The following is a 22,707-nucleotide window of genomic DNA, read 5'->3' on the forward strand; positions in this document are numbered from 1 at the left end:
TACAACTCCCACCCCTGAGGCAAGCCTGCTTTTGCTCTATGAAATGGGCCATCTCATAACATAGATTGTGCAGTGGACATGGCTTTATCAGCCTCTTAAATGATAACCACGTAATCCAATCAATATTTCAGCAATGGAAGCCCTGCATCTTGCAAAGCCTATATTGGCTGCTGCTTCCAGGAGAAATGACATGCTTGCACAGATACTGTATCTAGTATGTCATAACTTTGGGAATTGACCAGCACACCATGCACAGTAATATGTTCTATGGATACCAGATCCAATTGCTTAGTCAGCCGAGTGCTCCTTATTGCAATCAACTAGATGACAGTGGCTAGACCAGAGCAAAGACCATTTATGATACCTTTTAATGGTTAACTGGCTGGAGGATGGTATTAAAGAACTAGTAGTAATAAAAAAGAAAACATGATTGATCTTTTAGGACCTGGAATACCCAAGCCCATCTAAAATGTAGCATGATATTTTTAGTAAAGTATTTTCTCCTTTCCACATATCCCCCCTTCTCTCTCTCTCTCTCTCTCTCTCTCTCTCTCTCGCTCACACACACTTTACACTCTTTACACACACACACACACACACACACACACACACACACACACACACACACACACACACACACACACACACACACACACACACACACACACACACACACAATGTTTATAATAAGACATGCACTGCACACATGCAGTATTTGGTTTCAACAAATATTAATTCATATTAATTCATTTAATATGTCAAATGCAGATGTCCTTGTTGTAAATGACAGTTTGCTATAAATTGAGCTGATCACTATAGTAATTATTGAACTGCTCTGTTTCAGGGCCCTGTGCTGCCCACTGCCCACACCCCCGCCTCTCATCCCATGTCTCCATTGACCAAACGCCGCAGCATTACCGGCTGCCACAGAAACGCTTCTCCACTGCAAACGTGTCATGAATGAGACTCTGTGATGGGTAGTCTACCGCTGTGGGGTCCAATTTAGCATCGTTTATCCTTCGACACGCAGGGGGACACAACAGCGGAGGACAGAAAACAATGTTCATTCCATTAGACTGAGAAGGGCTGCCAATCTAAACCTGTGCGATATTTTAGATCAGCGCAGTTTACCTACTCATCAGTCATATTGTCGATAAAAAGGATATATATTTTTGGGACATGTAAGTCAAGTCTTGTGTGACCGACACCCACCGAACAGTCAAGGATGAAATAAGGTAAGCTATTGAATAATTGCCTCTATTTTTGTGTGAGGAATGTTGCGAGATATGCGAATTATGTTACTATGTTGCAGTCGAGTTTACATGGATAGAGTCACAGACTGCTGGTTCTCTCATGTTCAGTTTAGTTGGCTACATTTCACATAACTTAGGCTACTTTACGCAGCATAAATTAGTAATGTATGTTACGTGTGTACAATATGTATGGCTATTTGCACATCTCTATGTGGAGTTAATTGGTATTCTAGTCAATGGAGAATTAGATGGTGAAGGTATTGATCTTTGATTTCAATGTATGGTGCTTATATATGCTATACCATCTTGTCAAACTCAAGAGCATAATCCAAATACAGCCTGAATTTGTGTGGATGTACAGTAGGGAATGTATGTGTCCTATATTGTCTACCCAGAACTTATCCGTGATGCCAGTTTGTTTGATATGTTTGAAACTTTACAGTTGTAGCTGGTCAACATGTCAACAAATCTAAAGTACTGGCCATATTCTCAGAATAAGACTATAACATTGACTATTGCTATAACTTCCTTTTAATTACTGTCAGGTAATCCAAATCATACAAAGCAACGTGTATAGATTCAGTAATGCAGCCTGGCATCAAAGTCATAGGAACCATACTTTACGTACAGGATTTATCAGCACCGCTAATAAATTTGATATCTACTAATGGTTTACTTACTTTAGACAGAAACGAAAGTAGGTGGGTAGGTCTGGTTGGTGCGTGTGTGTGTGTAATCCGCGACTGTCTCGGTAGCAATCCAAGGGTTGCGTGTTCAAATCCGGTTGGGGGCAACTGCAGCATTTTAGCTAATCCTGCCCCTAACATGTATTCTAAACGTGACCAAATTCATCTATTCCTGCTAAATTCACCGAAACTTTTGTTTCGTTCTCCTAACCTTTTACTTAAATTATCCTAACCTTTGTCATTATTTCCCCTAACTGCCAATTTAAATGTCCCCATAATTATATTTTGTTGTTATGGCACAAAAAGAAACCTGGCCCCAGAGAAAAACATATAAAACTAAACATCCACCAAAATGTATGATAGGTTTCGTCATCCAATTCATATGCTATTGTACAACCTGGTAAGAGGTATGATACAACACGTCTTATAATTCTTCCATTCATAATGTAACCTAACGTAACCTAATACATCATGCTAAATGCAATGCACAATATCTATTTTTTTAATACCCCTCTCTGTCCTGTCCCATCTCTACTCTAATTGATGGAGTATTTGAAAAAGTGGTTCTGTTTTTATACATAACAAATCCTTGCAGTCTAACTAAATTATCTGAGGTTTGTTTCCTTTTTCTTTCATTTTTGCAAATGTAATAACACAAAAGCTTTAGTACAAATCCCAATTGTGGGTGAAACATTAACATACCATTAGAGAAAAAATACTGTAGTCTGTATGAGATTTAACACCTTAAAGCACAGACCAACATAGAAGAACTGCAGGACAGCCTTCCCCTTGGTCAGATGGATTCCTGTCTCTACAGCATGCAATCTGGCACACTTGTCTCAGTCAGAGCAGAGGAGGCCAGGGGAAGTCAGAGCAGGGGCAGGTCGATGGAATGAGTTTGCATCCGTCGGGGTCCGGGCTGTTGTTGTTGTTGTTGTAGTCCAACCGGACTTCCAGCAATTAAAAGCCTATTTTGTCATTGGAGGAGTGATTAATAATTCATCCGCAGCTTAATTCGGCAACAAATCATCGCCAGGCATATTGAGGGATGTCATAGTGTAGCAGCCTGGTTGTGCTCTACTCTCCTCCCAACTGCTGCTGCTGCAGGCAGACCTTCAATGAGCTCTGGGCAGCTGAGAGCTGTGACAACGGTTACAAAAAGAGGGTATATTACTGGAAACTTTCAAAGTGTACCAATAAACTACCAGAATTTACCAATAAACTACCAGAATTTTGGTATCTTTCAATTATTTAAAGTTATCTATCACAAGACATCTAGTGGCCCTTTTGGGTACTTCAGATAATCACAGGTGTCTGGCCCTCTGTGTCGCCTTGTCACATATAAAGTATCGTGTATGAAATAATTACATAAGATGATTTTAAAATAGAATGACAAATCTGTAGAACAATATTCTAAATATAAACCATCAACGTAGTGAATACCATTGGTGTTTAATGTGAGGGTTTCATCATTAAATATTCTTTCTACATTTTTGTATTTATTTTACTGTCAGTATGTATTTGATGTCAGTATTTTGGTGTCAAACTGGTGGCAGTTGTGAAAAAGTTGCAGAGTTAATAGAAAAGAATGCCATTGTTGTTAAGATACTTTTTTCATTAATTAGGCTATATTCTATTGAACCATATGGTTTATCTACTAGAAACTCATGGACAATATGGACACAAATATAATAAATTAATACTATATATTAATACATTTTTAAAAAAGTTATTCAATTATAAATTACCAAAGTTATGATAGATTGCCATAGATTTTCTGTTAATTACGTAAATTACTGAAGATTCCGGTTAACTTTGGTAAATTACCGGTAGCTTTGCAACCTTAACTGTGACTGCTAATCAGAGGCCCGCTCTACGACATTTCAGAAGAACATGCTACTTAAGCATGTTTTAACCATGTGAAATGGTGTTGGCATGTTGGCAGATTATTGTTTGAATCAATTGTCGCATTGAATTCGCTATGAATAGGTCATAGCATGTCTGTATGTCAGACCTTTAAAAAAAAAGAGGCTAGCTAAATTACTAAAACATAAATTACAATTGTGCTGAACATTTTCCTTTTGTCTTTCATTCAAATGTTATACCTGCAGGTTCTGGCGAACAGTACAAGCTCCCACCACCATACACATACTACATCACTGTATGTTGAGGAGCCTCTCTGGAGGTTTGATGACTTCTACTCCATCACGCTGAAGTGACACTAATTAAATCATCCTTCTCTGCTGAAGGTTCTCTCTCTGCTTAGTCACTGTGGTGCCAGTGTTCTATCTGCTGCCAGGGAGTTACCAGCAATGATGTCACTGCTAGTGGCCTTTAAGGGAACTGGAGCTGGCTTACATCCAGAATAGTGGGTGTTCTCCAGGTAGTTGTCATAGTCAGGATGAGTAGAGCGATACACAGCCATTTCATACAGTATCATGTATCACTGACCACTATGACATGATTATAGGGACCAACGTTGCATTAGCCATTGCTCTAAGTGACAATATTTTCTTCTGTGATATGAGATCCATGACCTTGGGTTTGACCTCTCTCGCTCTCCCTTTTGTGGACTATTCATTGTGAGATGCGTTTAATCAGGTTTCATGAGCCTCAATGACACCTGTGACTGGGGAATAGGCCATTATGTAGAAATGTCAAGACAACTAAAAGCAAGGCTGTTGCTATGAAATGTTGATGTACCAGGATTTCGTCATATTCGAAGAGAACAGAGAAAAACATTTCTGCAAGGTGTTATTGATATCAATATTCCAAGATTAACAGTCTAGTAAAGTCAGTCAATGAAAAACAATTGTAATTGATTATTTACAGCAAGCAAATGATGCATGATAAGATAGCTTGACTGATCTATGTTCCACTATGCTGCTCATGGGGGGGAACTGAATATGAATGATGGAACAGACACTGTCTCTGACCCCAGTCTCCAATGACCAAGGCCTTTCATAACCCTGTTACTGTCTTCTCTCTCTGTGACATCATCATGGAGACTCCCAAGAGAGGAACTGTTACTGCTAAACTGCTGGGCAACCTAACTGTATCATGACGGGAGACAGAGCAACGATGTCACCATGCATTTCGCCTTGAGCTGTATGTAGTCACCCAATAGATGGTACTTGGTCGTCTTGCCCCATCTCTTCTCATCTCTTCTCTACTCTTCTCATCTCTTCTCTACTCTTCTCTTCTTTCTCCTATAACCAAGGCTATTACATATGTATAAGCGACTAGAATTATTCTGACCTTTTAAGTAAAAACAGATGTTATATGCAGCATATACTGCGTAAACCTCATAACTTCGAGCACCGAATTCGTTCACATTAATTTGAATCCTTTTTTGTATTCTTTTCCACTCCCTAGCTACCTATCTGACTGCTCTCAGCAGTACAGTACACCATGTAGTGGGTGTAGGTCAGCTGGTGGTACACTGCAAGGCAATTACATTACAGAGCCTCTCTCCACCAGCCAGCCTCATGTGTCACTGGCTACACTACTCTGTGACTACACTGTGTTGGAGTGCACCGTGGTAACCATGTTGTGGGACACTCCTGTGGACACAGAGAACCAAATTGCCTGTGCTGTTATGCACACTGAAGCGTGAAGCTCACTTTGTCAAAAACCCTTGCTAGCTTGTCGTGTCGTGGCGCCACCACAATTCGTACATTTTTGGGTCCATTTGTAAAAATAAAATTACATGAAAATCAAAGTGCCTAAATGTGTCTGTCTCATCTACTGTGCCCAGTACACATGCAGCTCAGTGACCCTGTATAATCGAATGTATTCATAGTAAATAACAAAATATATTCAGCAAGGAAGGAAACGACGGCCTCCAGAGTGGTGCAGTGGTCTAAAGGCACTAGAGATTCTGGGTTCGAGTCCAGGCTCTGTCGCAGCCGGCCGTGCCACTAGAGATTCTGAGTTAGAGTCCAGGCTTTGTCGCAGCCGGCCGTGCCACTAAAGATTCTGGGTTCGAGTCCAGGCTCTGTCGCTGCTGGCCGTGCCACTAGAGATTCTGGGTTCGAGTCCAGGCTCTGTCGCAGCCGGCCGTGCCACTAGAGATTCTGGGTTCGAGTCCAGGCTCTGTCGCAGCCGGCTGTGCCACTAGAGGTTCTGGGTTCGAGTCCAGGCTCTGTCGCAGCCGGCCTGAGAGACCCATTAGAGCGACGCACAATAGGCTCAGAATCGTCCAGCTTAGGGGAGGGTTTGGCCGGTAGGGATGTCTTTGTTCCATCGCGCACTAGAGACTCCTGTGGCGGGCTGGGCGCAGTGCACACTTACACGGTCGCCAGGTGTACAGTGTTTCCTCCCGCACATTGGTGCATCTGGCTTCCGAGTTAAGTGGGCATTGTGTCAAGAAGCCATGTGGCTTGATTGGGTTGTGTTTCGAGGACGCACGGCTCTCGACCTTCGCCTCTCCCAAGTCCGTACGGGAGTTGCAGTGATGAGACAAGACTGTAACTACCAATTGGATACCATGAAATTGGGGAGAAAAGGGGTAAAAGGAAGGAGAGGACATTCTGAAATGTCTTCATGGGGTTTTGTTGTGTCGAACTTTGTCCTTGAGTGGGGGTGTATTTTTAGACTCTTGACCAATAGCTTATTTTCATATCTGTTTTCTTTTCCATAGAAACAAGGCCTGGATGAGAGGCAGATTGAGAGGACATAGAGAGGAGATCAGTGAGAGGAAGATGGATAAAAGCTCCCTGTTGACGAGCATGTATTAGGCTTCTGTATGCACCACAGTGTGGAGGCAGGAGCAGATGATGACCACGTGTGTCAGTGTTAACTCAGTGTCCCACTAAATTAGATTAAGTGGATTTCAATCACTTGATTTCATGGATTTGTTTGAGTCGATATCCATGTGGAAAATTCAATTTACTGCACACCAGATGTCACAAAACCTTGGTCATGATAAACATGCTTGTGGTTTGCTCCTTTAGGTTCAGTAAGAATGTCTCTTTCCTGCCCTTGCCCTGTGCCATCCCTCTCACAAACCTATTGATCTAGAGGACTTGAAAGCGTCCTATAAAATGGTGTCATTGTCTTGGGGAGGAGCGTCTCATTTCCTCTGAGATATGACTACCTTTTTAATGTCTCTTTCCATACATCCCATATTAGTACTGATGAAGTGGAAGGAAGAGGTGGTTAATTGCAGGCTGCTGGCTCTATTGACACTGTAGCATCCTGTCCCTGTGCTGTTCTCTGCTGAGTCAATGACAGCTCCTGCTAGCAGATTAGTGGATTGTACAACAATCCTCTTGTCCCTCAGCAAACTGTTCTCTCTCCATTGTTCTCTCTCTCATCCTCTCAAGTCTCAACAGTCTGTTCACTGCGTCAAAGAAAGCAAGAAGGGCAGAAAAAAAAGGATCTAAATACAGTGTGCTCATTTAGACAGCTCTTGACGACTAGAAGTGGTGTTCTAAAGAAACCCTCTACCTCTGGTTACCTCCATTCGGCCCCCCTTTATTCATAGCTTTCTATTTCTAACATTTTCTACCTTGTCTAAATGTTGGAAATAGCTGTTCTCCGTACCTGATGGACTTTGTGTTAGCTGTTTTCTCCCCACGGGTGTAGTGTCTGTCTCCAGTATTTCCCTGCTCCCTCCCCACTCTCACGGAAAGGATCCTCTGACACAGATTTGCATGTTAAGTTAAACGTCGCTCACAAGGGACGATTAATCAGCAACACAGCAATTAATGAGTCTTTGTCCCTGGGTGATTAATTTACGTCTCCTGCGTCCAACACAGGGAATATGCTGGACCAGCTGTTTGTTCCATTTAATGAGCTTTTTCTGGCATTCTGTAATATTTACTCAACTTTGAGGAGAAAAATTGTCTGTAATTGTGGCATGAGTAGCGGTGCAATTAAATCATAAAATGTAGCTTCATGCAGGCTGTTTTTCTTTTCTTTCTGAAAATGAAACAGTCAGTTATTTGTGCCCTGGTTCTGGAAAATGTCTTACCCTGTTGTAGTTAACTTAGAATCAGCCATAACAGAAAGCCTGCAAGCTAAATCATATACAGTTACAGCAGTGTTAAGGAAATAAAAAGACTCAGAGAGAAAACCCTCCAAGCAGTTAATTACATTAGTAAGAAGATAAGTTGTTTGTCAGGAAGAGGAGGCGGTGATGGTGGGAGAAAAATGAATGTACAGTATACAGTACTGCAGGGCTGTACGCTACATTCAATGCAGAGAGAGTTACTTTGTTGTGTAACTACAAAGATCATTTATGTTATTCTCTTTGCCGTTTCAGGGACATTGCTTGGTGATTTAGTGTCTGTGGGTGTTCAGCATATAAAATGTATTTGATGAACGCTGAGACACACACACTCACATATGCACTCACGCACACACAAAGTAACATAACTCAGTTGATTTAAAGGTTGGTTTTTTTTACATTTTGACACCACTAACAGACCTTATTACCTTATTAGATCCATTACCCCTATGGATGGATGTTTCCTTAGGAAGAGGGAAGATTATGTAGAAGGAAGAGCCATATGTTCTCCTAACATACTTCTGTGAGATGTCTTCTGTTTGTTATAGAATCATCTCCCACTCAGTAGCCACTGCTCAAGCAGCAAGAAGGTCATCTTCAGAAATTTGCAAGCAGAAACCACCAAGTTAGTTCTCTCATTTTGTTTGGCAACAATATGAGAGCAGTGAGTCAAGGGGAGTCAATGGGGAATCAAGGGGAATCAAGGGGAATATGATTTGTGAATGTGATGTGTGATGACCTACCTACACATAAATGCAACCACAAGAAAACTCTTTTGGGATTATTCCTCCATGCGCATGCCACGGAAATGTATTATTTCACAATTATTTCATGCTTCATTTAAAAGAATTGGCTTGAGCTATTTGTCATCTGAGATAGTACTCTGTAGGTGTTTCATCACAGACATACTTTTTACAGACAGGGTCTAGAACATATTGAATGTCAGTGAGCAGAGATGAGTCCTCTGTAGTCAGATTAACACTGCAGGATGCCAACCTTGTGACTCCATTCTCAGATTACACCAGATTGTGTAACATCAGAGCCCTGGTGCCAAGCAGCAATCTCATGTAAGGGATACTCTTAGATTAGCTGTAGGCTTGCTAGACTACAGTACAGTCAGGACTAGTGCAATTATTAATTGGAAGATTGGTTTCCACGACCATTCTTTATGTTGGTTGCCTATTTAACTGACATATAGCCTAATATATTATTGGTTCTACTGATAACATATTAAATGTTACAATAATTATAAAACAGAGATCATTTTAAGTACCTTCTAGGGAACATTGGTATGGTTTCTCTTTCATTTTTTCTTCTTATCCCTAATCCCAAAGTCCATCAGACTGGAAGTGCTTTGCACAGATTCCCAGTGTAATTAAAAATGCAAGGGATGCCTATGTTACTCACACACAGCTCACATAGCTCAGTTAGATTAGTGTCTGGTTTGATTATTGTTCATGAACCCAGTGGAGGACTTTCTGACTAGGAGTCAAGGAATCCACATCCTCTTTCTGAACCACTAGATTAAGCTAAACTTGAGTATGAGATCTGAAAATCAATTTACGATGAATAAAAAAAGGTATAATAATAAAGTTCTAACTGCTCAAATACCTTTGACCTTGGTGCTTGCTATAAGGTATATCTGCAATCTAATAACACAATGCTGGGTTGTTAATAAAACATCATTGCTGTAAGGTGATGTACTTTTTGAGTGCTGGTATTGGAAGACATCACAAAACAGTTCTGACATCTGGGACTAATAGGAAAAATACTCATTATCTCAAGACCATACATTTTGCAGATAGGATCTTATAGTGCCGAGTCCTTGATTTTTCATCATAGGTTCTGGTCCTCTTTTGCAAATACTCTGATTTTTTTCACCCCTTTTTCAGAAGAATAGCCATCACTTAAGCTCTTAATGGTAAAAACAAAGAAATACATTTACCTTAGAGCATGTTTAAAGCCCATTGGATAGGCCTTGCTGTTTTTGTCTTGTTCTATATCAATATGAAAACCTCCAGAAAATAGTATTTCACAAAAATTACAAACTTACCACATTTTATTGATAACTAGTAGTAGTTTACTGACTTTGGGATATATAACAATATATCTGTTTACTCATCCAGAGCTAAACTTTAGCAATGTTGCTAGTTCTCCACAGGGAATAGTATATTTGTCATTTTAGTGAACTATTGCCTTAACAAATGAACTGTCACGTATAGTAACGACTTCTCATGAAAATGTTCCCGGTGCATTTACATCTCAACAGTTTTATGGGCCCTTGATTCATGACATTTTTAGAGTTATACATTGCATTCGGAAAGTATTCAGACCCCTTGACTTTTTCCACATATTATTACGTTATAGCCTTATTCTATAGCCTCGAGTCTTCTTGGGTATGACGCTAGAAGCTTGGCACACATGTATTTGGAGAGTTTCTCCCATTCTTCTCAAGCTCTGTCAGTTTGGATGGGGAGCGTTGCTGAACAGCTATTTTCAGATATTTCCAGAGATGTTCGATCGAGTTCAAGTCCGGGCTCTGGCCGGACCACTCAAGGACATTCAGAGACTTGTCCCGAAGCCACTCCTGCATTGTCTTGGCTGTGTGCTTAGGGTCGTTGTCCTGTTGGAAGGTAAACTTTTGCCCCAGTTTGAGGTCCTGCACTCTGGAGCAGGTTTTCATCAAGGATTTCTCTGTACTTGACCCTGCCGTTGAAAAACATCCCCACATCACGATGCTGCCACCACCACACTTCACCGTAGGGATGGTGTCAGGTTTCCTCCAGACATGGCGCTTGGTATTCAGGCCAAAGAGTTAAATCTTGGTTTCATCAGACCAGGGAATATGGTTTCTCATGGTCTAAGAGTCTTTAGGTGACTTTTGGCAAACTCCAAGCGGGCTGCCATGGGCCTTTTACTGAGTAGTGACTTCCGTCTGACCACTCTACCATAAAGGCCTGATTGGGGAGTGCTGCAGAGATGGATGTCCTTCTGGAAAGTTCTCCCATCTCCACAGAGGAACTCTGAAGCTCTGTCAGAGTGACCATTGGGTTCTTGGTCTCCTCCCTGACCAAGGCTCTTCTTTCCCAATTGCTCAGTTTGGCCGGACGGCCAGCTCTTAGAAGCATCTTGGTGATTTTAAACTTCTTCCATTTAATAATGATGGAGGCCACTGTGTTCTTGGGGACCTTCAATACCACAGAAATGTTTTGGTACCCTTCCCCAGATCTGTGCCTTGACACAATACTGTCTCGGAGCTCTGCAGACAATTCCTTCGGCCTCATGGCTTGGTTTTTGCTCTGACATGCACTGTCAACTGTGTAGATTGCTGAGGATTTTTTATGTATTTAATCCATTTTAGAATAAGGCTGTAACGTAACAAAATGTGGGAACAGCCAAGGGGTCTGAATACTTTCCGATGGCACTGTATGTGTGATACTCTGGGAGACTGGGAGATGATATTCAGAGGCTGTCACTGATGCTGCCTCTCTGAATGTCTTGCTGCTTGAGAATGCAAAGGCAGAGGAAAGTCAATGACATGCTCACACTGCAGCCAAGCATAGGATAGGATATACAGTACTTCTATAAGTGCTTTCTGAATACCTACTATGGTGTTTAGCAATGTTCCCTCTAAACTGCACGTATGGGCGGGCGCGCAGCTCCAACCCAGAAACTGCCGCGCAGCTCCAACCCAGGACTGCGCAGAAGAAATATCACACATAGAGAAGCACCAGATAGTACTTCATCCAGCTTTGTAGAGTTTACCCTGTTAGTTAACACTATCACCGTTTCCCTTTACTGTGGCAATTGTGATCGAATCAATGCAATATTAGCCACTTTCAATGCAACATACCGAAACAAAAGGAACGTTTTGTTGTTGGTAGAACTCATCGGAGTAGGATTCTATTGCATGCGGCATTACCAATCAGAGCTGCAGTAGGCCTATATGCAAGTAGACCATTGCCATATATGGATCTGTGCCGTTTACTTTGAACTGGACAGCATGAGCGGTCTTGAGTAGATGCGCTTGTTTTTAGATCACTGTAATAATGCTATGGGAAAAAAATCTTTATATTTATTTGGCAAATATCCATAGTAGCCTACTGGGCCATTGTTAAGACTGTAAAACTGTAACTTAAAGCGGATTCTGCCTCAGTGTTTTTTTAAATTTACGTTTTATTTAACTAGGCAAGTCAGTTAAGAACAGGCACGTGTTAACGCACAGTAAACGCACGCTGGAAATTGCATAGAATTTTCACAACATTCAAGTTTGCGCTCAGCAGACCTGAAATGTTCTCAGTGCCTATACAAATTATAGGGAACATTGGTGTTTAGTTTCCTTTTTTAAATATAAGAATCGTGCCACAGGGGTAGATCGGGTGAGTGTGCCAAGTACAGTTGATACTGGCCCATCTTTTTCAGACCCTTTGGGTCAAGAGTAACACTTAGCCATTGGCAATGGCTGCTAGGAGTGGTGAGTGTGTGGCACCGTCATAGATGTTGTGTCTAAGTAACGGTCAGGCAATTTCATGAAGAGATCCGGTGTGTGTGTGTGTACAACATGTCTCTCAGAACTTCTAACACTAGCAGTCACAATCGTTTTGTGTCCATCCCGTTGTGACCTTGATATAAAACGTCTTACAATCTCCCCTTTGGGTATTCTCCAAATCCATGCAGCTGTTTTTCAATTGGTGTCTTCTTTCTCCCCTCATCCTCAGGACTCAGGGTCTCTCTCTGCAGCTCCTGTGGATTGGATCATTGCAGTAGCTTTCAGTTGCGGCCAAAGTGTCTTTTATATAAGAAGATCATAATACAAAATACATAGCCTACAGAATTATTACTGTAGGCCACGACTAACATGGATTTCTTATCATTTAAACAATAAAATGCTGAAGAAGTTAAGTGATGCTATTTGATAACTATGGCTCATATGAATAGACTGCAATATTTATATGCACATTTATCACACTGAAGAAGAACAAAAACATTTTACTCACACAATACATGAATCATGTAGATTGTTGCATTTAGTAGCACTTACAAAGTCTCCCTGGGGATACTCCGAAATGTTTCTCTCTATTCTCCTCCCAGTTATCTCTGAGGTTGTTGTCACTGTAATATGCTGTGAGAATGCCCCATTGGGAGCTGAAAAATAGTATGAAAGGCCTCTCTCTGATCACATACACAGACAGTTCTGTTTGTGAAAAGATATTCTCCTTCCTGGAGGCTGTTTGAATTTTGGTCAACAACAGTGGGTTTTTCTTTACTAATCCCTGAGGTTGAAATGGTCATCAAATTAAGCCGATATATACAATCACAGCCCTAGTATAGCTCACAGCCAGCCTTCTTTTATCTAGTCTAAGCATTCAGAGGTATTTCCATTCAAATATGGTCCTATCTTCACACATAATGTTAATGATGGCAGTAGTGCATATAATTGTTTCCCCTACTTTTATGATATGCTACTGTACATTCATTGTACCTTTTATTGTAAATTTACTAGCAAACACACACACACAGTATTGAAACACAAAGAATCACGCAAAGTCATAGAAGGCATACTTAATCACGCACAAGCAACTGAACAACTCATCTGAACAACTCATAGGATTGCTCAGTCATTATCATTTAGCACCACTGCATAGACAGAGATTGTATGGAGATAGGATGGAAAAAGCTGTAGAATACATAACTTACAGGTGAAAACCACAAATTAATATAAGAAATTATGCTATTCCCCATTCATTAGCATGAGGTGACTGTACCCTGTGGGATTTATAGTGAAGAGCATGATGTAATACACTAACTCATCCATCCTAGTTCTATACTGCGGCAATATTAGCAACCAAGGCAAAGAATTCAGTTCTCCTCTTGCTAGGGAATGATGGCTTGGGTTGTCACTGACACACACACACACACACACACACACACACACACACACACACACACACACACACACACCGCGAGGCTGTCAATTGAGCTGTCTTGCAACATCTTGTCTCGTCCTCATGTGTCCTCATCAGACCTCTTGTGTTGTGACTTTAGCCTGAGGTCAGTGTGAGTTTTGTCTGTTTGACATCCCTACCTACGGCAGGAAAAGACAGTCCAGACCCAGCCGTCCTCCGGGGTTAGATGTCCTTGTTTGCTTACCGAAGCACTACACTTTTATTGTAAACAGAAACACAGCTGTTGCATAATTCACAGCTGCTCCCTCCTTAAGACAGGCAGGTAATGGGGCAGCACAATGGGGCTCTCGCTCCACTGGAGACCGGGGGGTAGATTGATAGTTTGGGTTGGTGCAGGCAGTGCAAAGGTGCACCGTCTACACACCCACCCCAAGCAAATGTCCCCAACTGGATGTCCTTTTGTGGCTGGCCCTTGGACTGGAGCTATTGTACTATGTGGCTTTCAGCTATGTGATAAAATTTATAAAAATCATCCCAGACTCTGATGCATAGGTCTTCAAATGTTTTTTTTTTTACCTGGGGAAGGCACAGACTGGAATCGGGAGTTGACATTAATAATTGAACCAAGTCGATCAGTGGCTGCCTCCCTGCATGGAAAGCATCTGTCTGTCATCATAAGGCAATGCTGCGCCTTATTAAACCGTTGGGGGATGCAATAAATTTCATCTGGAGGTTTTCAAGGGCTCTCGAAGGTTGCTGACTGACTCAACTATTTGCATTTCTCACTCATGCACATGCGCGCACACACACACTCACACACCCACAATCTGATAATTACTCAACTGCCCAAATGAAGACGTAATCAGTTATGTCAGTCCCAGTCACTCAGGATATTGTCATTAAGGTTCTGGCGTAAGCTCTATGAGGATCCACTATCGAACACATCCACTGTGGATCTCTGAATCAGTGTGAACATCAATGAGGTTTAGGGGCGTGCTTTTACAAAAGCTCGGAGCACAGTAGTAGATCTATGGAAATGTGTCAGTACAGTTGTTCAAGGAACTGATAGAGGTACCAGAGCAAATAGCTTTTATTGAATGGGTATGCGAGGGGGATTCCATTGTGAGATAATAGCTTTCTTTCTCGTAGAGATGTGATTGTCTCTGCTGTCATCGAGCCCTGCATGCTACAGTACGTGGTCGGTTACTGACTGCCTAATGTGTAGTCTCATTAGTATGGGTGTCAATGCCTGTCCTCTCCTTCAGCTGAATCTGCCTGCCATGCCAGACCCTGTTACTGTAATGGATCTGCTGTAGCTGCTGCCGCATTGTCCCCAGATGGCTGGAGCGCAGATCCCCTGTTTGTCATTTCCCAAGGATACTGTATGAGCATGTGTTTGTGTTTGTGTGTGTGTGTGTCTGTGTATGTATGTGTGTGTGTGTTTGTGTGTGAATGTGTGTGTGTGTGTGTGTGTGTGTCTGTGTGTGTGTGTGTTTGTGTGTGCATGTGTGTGGGGTCTTTTATACTCGCATGCTTCCATGCATGTGTGCTTGTCCGTGCGTGTGTCAACTCAAATCAAATTGTATTCGTCACAGCCTTCATAGACAACAGGTGTAGACTAACAATGAAGTGCTTAATTACAGGTCATTTTCCGACAATGCAGTTATAGATAAGATTACAAAAAAATATAATAATTGAAATAGTGGCACAGTGAATAACTAATAAAAATAAAGAGTAAAAACAACATGGCTATATATGGGGAGTAGAAAATAGCATTCCTATATACTAGTGGAGGTCAGTGCCGTTTATTTAAAAAAATAAAATCATGAGCATGACCTAATTTCTATTACAGCATGTTGGATGACTGTAATTCATATTCCGTTCACCCACGTCAATGTAACATCATAGTTTGCCCTATACCCATCATGAGGCTGCTACAACCTAGCCTATGAGTGAACGTTTACAACGTAGGTGCACACAGGTCGAGAGAAATATTTGACACATTCAATACCGCCTTGCACACTCTTGCCTTCATCTAGCTTATCTAGGATGTTGTCAGGTCCTGACCTTAGTTCCTTTTTTATGTCTCTGTTTTAGTTTGGTCAGGGCGTGAGTTGGGGTGGGCATTCTATGTTTTTGTTCTATGTTTTCTATTTCTATGTGTTTGGCCTGGTATGGTTACCAATCAGAGGCAGCTGGCAATCGTTGTCTCTGATTGAGAACCATACTTAGGCAGCCTGTTTTCCCACTATGGGGGTGGGTAGTTATTTTCTGTTTAGTGTTTTTGTTGCACCTTGCAGAACTGTTTGTTTGTCCAGTATTCATCTTTATCAAAAGTATTATAAATAAGTACCACGCTGCACTTTGGTCCTCTTCTCCTTCTCCCAAAGACAATCGTTAAAGAACTACCCACCACCAAAGGACCAAGCAGTGTGGTGAAAGGGACTCCTGGACAGGTGAGCTGCCTTATCTGGAGTATGAGACAACCTGGGAGGAGATAGAGAGGTGGTCGGTCGACCCAGGGAGAGTGCCGGAGCCCACCTGGGATTCTCTAGAACAGTGCGAGGAGGGTTACTGGAGAATGGAGTTGGCGTCACAAACACGGCTGGCAAGGAAGCCCAAGACGCAGCCCCAAAAAACATTTTTGGGGGGCACACGGGGAGTGTGGCAGAGTCAGGTTGGAGACCTGAGCCAACTCCCCGTGCTTACCCTTGGCGGGCGTTGTACTGGTCAGGCACCGTGTTATGCAGTGGAGCGCACGGTGTCCCCAGTACGCGTTCTTAGCCCGGTGCGCTACATCCCAGCTCCCCGGGCTAGGGTGAGGATCCAGCCAGGGCGGATGGTGCCAGCACTGCTCTCCAGACAGCCAGTGCGTCTCCTCGGGCCAGGATATCCTGTGTCGGCTCTGCACACTGTCTCCCGTGTGTCTGCACAGTGCGGCCTGCGCCCCGCACGTGCTGGGCTAAAATCACCATCCAGCCAGGACGGGTTGGGTTCGAGTGCACCTCCACGGCCCGCACCTCCACGGCCCGGTCTATCCTGTGCCTCCTCCGAGGACCAGGCTGTCTCTCCGTCTCCTCCCTCCAGGTTCTCCCGCCTGGGGGTGGGTAGTTATTTTCTGTTTAGTGCTTTTGTTGCACCTTGCAGAACTGTTCATTTGTCGGTTTGTTGTTTTTGTTCAGTATTCATCTTTCTATTCATCTTTATTAAAAGTATTATGAATAAGTACCACGCTGCACTTTGGTCCTCTTCTACTTCTCCCAAAGACAATCGTTACAGATGTAATCATTAGTCCAACAATTGCAAACAAGAGTTTCTGGGGAGTTTGAGGGAGTTTGCCAGTGATCTTTACTGTAATGCACAATATAACTTCTGCTTTTGTAAGGAAAGAGGGAGGGGATGGAGGGAGGTGAACACAAAGCACGCAAGGGCCCAAATCTGAGGTCAAACTGCCGATGGTGACTGAATAATTTGTTAGTGTGCGTGTGTAGTTCTGCCACAATCATTCTTAGATTTCTGCTCATTTCTTGCTGTGTTATATGTTACCTTCCTCCCGTTTTGTTGCAGAAAGCTCCAACATGATTAAGACAGCTGGCTCATCTTTGATCATGCTCTTCATTGACACCTTGGTCTCAGACATGATGACAAGGTGCTGCTGGTCTGCCATCTAATTGCCTTTCAAGCACTCCTGTCTGTTCACCCTTTACTTTCACATTCCTAGAGGTATTTGCAGCACACTAGCTCATCTGATGAAAGGAAATCTATTCTGCACTTTTAAATTAATGGATGGATGGAATGATCAGCTGAGTAAAGTTGGTGGGTGAGAGAAGTGTGGTGTGTTCTCTCTGTATGCAGTCTGATGCATCTCTGTCTCCAAGGCTAGAGCATAAGTCTCTTTCTCCGTCATCCCTCTCTCTCCTTCTGCCTATGTCCTCATCCATGGCCTAGCTTCAATCAGCCCTTGTCTCCATGACAATCGGATGAGGCTCCACTGCGTTTGCAATGCCACCTCGGTGCAGCAGCAGTGTCTATTGTAAGCCAATATGAATGTTTTGGCCTGTATTGCTACAACAATACTGCCAAAGGCGGTGACAAAACATTTCACGATAGAGGATCACCCAGCAATTCATATGACGCAGCGTGAATTAGTACATGAACACTGTCACTAAGTCTAAAAAGCAGTGACAGCCTGGGCTATATTGAATGTAAAACCATTCCATCACAGTTGACCTCAAGACATTTAATTCCAGTTTTTTTCTCAATGTTGTCATGCTTTCATAGAATTTTCTATCTCACTATATAACATGCACCATAGTCACTGGAGCGAGAGCAAAACTTCCACCACAAGGCAAGCATCACAAACCCTGGCTAAGGCAAGGCAGACACTGTCACTGACAACCCCTTATTTGCTATTCATGTCCAGGCCATGAGACGTATTGACCCATTGTCTTCATGTTTTTGATAATGTGTTTGGTCCTCTGAGATAAGATGCCTATACATCACCAGCTGACAGGACTGTGGACAGGGCCCTCGGCTTATCACTCACTGCTCACCCATTCATTCATCCTGCATCCTTTATGCTGTTCATCCTGTCTCTTTCCTTCTCGATTTGCCCTCTGTCTCTCTTCTCAGTACATTTCATACAGTCTCTCTTTCTTCTCAGCAGGAGTAGGAACCGGTTCAGGGAACTGAACATAACCTGAAAATAACATTTTTCAGGGAACAGAAATGGAACCTGGCACAACTGCTATTTTAAAGGCATGGGAATCGGTTAATAACGTTATTTTACGTTCCAGGCATTTTTTTCTAGTCCCACAACAACGCAACAAAGCGCCTATGCAAAGCCCTCACTCTGTCAAATTGAAAATCTTGTTCCTGTAAGTGTTTAGGCTACCTGCCCCCCCCTACTGTCCTGACGTTACAAGCTTGATTTCGAAAGATAGTGAGAGAGATTTTTAAGAAGAATGGAATAACTTTTTCAATGCCAGTTAACTAGGCCTACAGTATCCTTATCACACTTCACGTTGGATTTATTAACTACATAAAGGTAAGTGTTTTTAATTCCGATGCCACTCTGCACACACAAGCTTGTTAGCTAGCTAGCTCAACTGGCTTTCAAATTCCTCCATAGAAGCTGCTCCTCCTATGTATAATTCTGTGGACCTAATTCATATAATACATGTCATAAAATGCCTTCAAGCCTCCTCAATCCTCTCTCGCTCTCTCCACACCTGCAAAATGTCAATCTCGTCTTGCGCCATAGTTACCACTTGTCTGTCCATCACGCATGTAAGCAACTAGCTTGCCTGCTCTATGCGCACTGATTGGGGAAGTAATTTAGTGAGCTAAATGTTTTTTTAAAAACGGTTGATATCACAGGTTAAAAAAGGAATGAAATAAACTTTTACTTTTTTCAGAACGTTATTTTGTTGGTTGGAACAGTGGAACGAAACCCCCCAAAATAGTGATTCTGTTTACAACGAAGCAATTGGGAAATAATTTGGGTTCAAACCATTGCTTCTCAGTACATTTTCAACGGTCTCTTCTCAGTACATTTTCTGTCTCTTTTGGTTTCTCTTTCAAAGTGACTTTTTCTCACATTCTTCCTTTCGTCTATGCCTCTCCTTGTCTGTTTATTCCTGTCTACTTCTCTTTCTCTATTACCATTACCAGTCTGTTCTCTCAACCCTCTCTTTCTCTCTCACTCCCCCCTCCCTGTCTACATTCATCTTTTGATCACATTTAACTTTGATCAAATTGAAGACTAACATGTCCTTATTTCTGCTGAATCCTTCCTTGTTCCCCTTACTACTGAATCATGTTACCCAGGGTGAGATGAGAATGTATGGTTCAGTTAGTCGATTTGGACAGAGTCTCCTCTCCAGGGGCCAGGCTTGACAGTGACGGGGCAAGGGTCAGGTGCTCAGGTCCTGGGAGGCAGACAGGTCAGGAGAGGCTCATCTGTCACCAGCTGGAGCTCCACAGGGGAATAGGGTGAAGGAGGAGGATACAGTAGATGGGACAGGGATGGAGCAGGAGGAGGAGTGCAGACTGCATAGCATGCCAGACCACAGAGGAAGGCTCTGTGGGGGGAGTCATGATGATGATGGGTGACAGGTAGCCTAGCGGTTAAGAACATTGGGCCATTAACCAGAAGGTTGCTGGTTCGAATCTCTGACCCGACTAGGTGAAACATCTGTCGATGTGCCCTTGAGAAAAGCAATTAACCCTAATCGCTCTGTATAAGAGTGTTTGCTAAAATGTAAGTGGAGGATGGAGAATCAGGCCTGTGCAGTCTCTCTTGCTATGCCAACTCACTAAGTTATTCCTGGCCAAGTTTATGCTGCTCTTGTTCTGTACTGACTTGAGCCTCTCTCTCCTCCTTGAAAGTCCTCTTGTCCTTCTGCTACTCAGTTTATTATATCACATTGTTGTACGAAGTTTCAAGCCTCAATAAAGGAAGGTGACAAAAGGTGAGCGGAGATCGATGTACTGTAACTTTTTTCCTGGAGATTTATCCATTGGACTTGGACACCACTATTGATTGTGCCTGGCCACTTTGTTCCACTTATTGAGCCTGGCACTCAACATGTGGTCAGAATTTACATACCCTGTTTCATGATCAAAGCTTTCACAGGGCAAAGGCACACTGGCACCAAAAAGTGCTGATCTCTCCCTATGACTGATGTAGCCTTGAAAGATGAAGTGTAATCTCTACATTATTTATGTACTTAATGTTTAGTATGCTAATAGTGAGCTTTCTCTGTTCCCATAACATATGGTCATTAAATTCCCACAGGACATCAGAGTGGGGGAGGGATCACAGCTGACAAGGACCTCTGGCTAGGCAATGCCAATGTCATCGACACTGGAGGACAGTCACGGAGGAGAAAGTGATACTTAATGATACTCTCTGACCACAGTAGAAACTGAGTCACTTTGCTAGACAAACTTTTGCTGTTTTACTGTTAAGTACATGAAACAAGCAGTTTATTGACGGCAGGTGTCATGTAAAGCGTTGGTGTTATGTCTGGTCTCTGAATAATACTGTACTACAGGGTTCCCCAACTGGTTTTACTTGGCCCCCCAATTTTTCTGAGCTAAATAAATGAATAAATTATATACATATACAGTGCCTTGCGAAAGTATTCGGCCCCCTTGAACTTTGCGACCTTTTGCCACATTTCAGGCTTCAAACATAAAGATATAAAACTGTATTTTTTTGTGAAGAATCAACAACAAGTGGGACACAATCATGAAGTGGAACGACATTTATTGGATATTTCAAACTTTTTTAACAAATCAAAAACTGAAAAATTGGGTGTGCAAAATTATTCAGCCCCTTTACTTTCAGTGCAGCAAACTCTCTCCAGAAGTTCAGTGAGGATCTCTGAATGATCCAATGTTGACCTAAATGACTAATGATGATAAATACAATCCACCTGTGTGTAATCAAGTCTCCGTATAAATGCACCTGCACTGTGAAAGTCTCAGAGGTCCGTTAAAAGCGCAGAGAGCATCATGAAGAACAAGGAACACACCAGGCAGGTCCGAGATACTGTTGTGAAGAAGTTTAAAGCAGGATTTGGATACAAAAATATTTCCCAAGCTTTAAACATCCCAAGGAGCACTGTGCAAGCGATAATATTGAAATGGAAGGAGTATCAGACCACTGCAAATCTACCAAGACCTGGCCGTCCCTCTAAACTTTCAGCTCATACAAGGAGAAGACTGATCAGAGATGCAGCCAAGAGGCCCATGATCACTCTGGATGAACTGCAGAGATCTACAGCTGAGGTGGGAGACTCTGTCCATAGGACAATAATCAGTCGTATATTGCACAAATCTGGCCTTTATGGAAGAGTGGCAAGAAGAAAGCCATTTCTTAAAGATATCCATAAAAAGTGTCGTTTAAAGTTTGCCACAAGCCACCTGGGAGACACACCAAACATGTGGAAGAAGGTGCTCTGGTCAGATGAAACCAAAATTGAACTTTTTGGCAACAATGCAAAACGTTATGTTTGGCGTAAAAGCAACACAGCTGAACACACCATCCCCACTGTCAAACATGGTGGTGGCAGCATCATGGTTTGGGCCTGCTTTTCTTCAGCAGGGACAGGGAAGATGGTTAAAATTTATGGGAAGATGGATGGAGCCAAATACAGGACCATTCTGGAAGAAAACCTGATGGAGTCTGCAAAAGACCTGAGACTGGGACGGAGATTTGTCTTCCAACAAGACAATGATCCAAAACATAAAGCAAAATCTACAATGGAATGGTTCAAAAATAAACATATCCAGGTGTTAGAATGGCCAAGTCAAAGTCCAGACCTGAATCCAATCGAGAATCTGTGGAAAGAACTGAAAACTGCTGTTCACAAATGCTCTCCATCCAACCTCACTGAGCTCGAGCTGTTTTGCAAGGAGGAATGGGAAAAAATTTCAGTCTCTCGATGTGCAAAACTGATAGAGACATACCCCAAGCGACTTACAGCTGTAATCGCAGCAAAAGGTGGCGCTACAAAGTATTAACTTAAGGGGGCTGAATAATTTTGCACGCCCAATTCTTCAGTTTTTGATTTGTTAAAAAAGTTTGAAATATTCAATAAATGTCGTTCCACTTCATGATTGTGTTCCACTTGTTGTTGATTCTTCACAAAAAAAATACAGTTTTATATCTTTATGTTTGAAGCCTGAAATGTGGCAAAAGGTCGCAAAGTTCAAGGGGGCCGAATACTTTCGCAAGGCACTGTACATACAGTACCAGTCAAGAGTTTGGACACACCTACTCATTCAAATCAAATTGTATTAGTCACATGCTCCGAATACAACAGGTGTAGACCTTACAG

General features: G+C 42.4%; 1 protein-coding gene across 2 annotated transcripts in view; it reads left to right on the forward strand.

The window, feature by feature from the left end:
* The first annotated feature begins 881 nt into the window (after nt 1-881).
* The window catches only part of LOC110532412 (DLG associated protein 4a), a 125,026-nt gene continuing 103,200 nt past the window's right edge, over nt 882-22,707 (forward strand). For both annotated transcript variants that reach the window (XM_090184795.1, XM_021616299.3), the window contains exon 1: nt 882-1,235. The gene's annotated coding sequence lies outside the window, so the exon portion shown is untranslated. The remainder of the gene's footprint in view (nt 1,236-22,707) is intronic.

The sequence above is a fragment of the Oncorhynchus mykiss genome, chromosome 9 (assembly GCF_057628025.1).
Source record: "Oncorhynchus mykiss isolate SJ-2025 chromosome 9, ASM5762802v1, whole genome shotgun sequence".
NCBI lineage: Eukaryota > Metazoa > Chordata > Actinopteri > Salmoniformes > Salmonidae > Oncorhynchus > Oncorhynchus mykiss.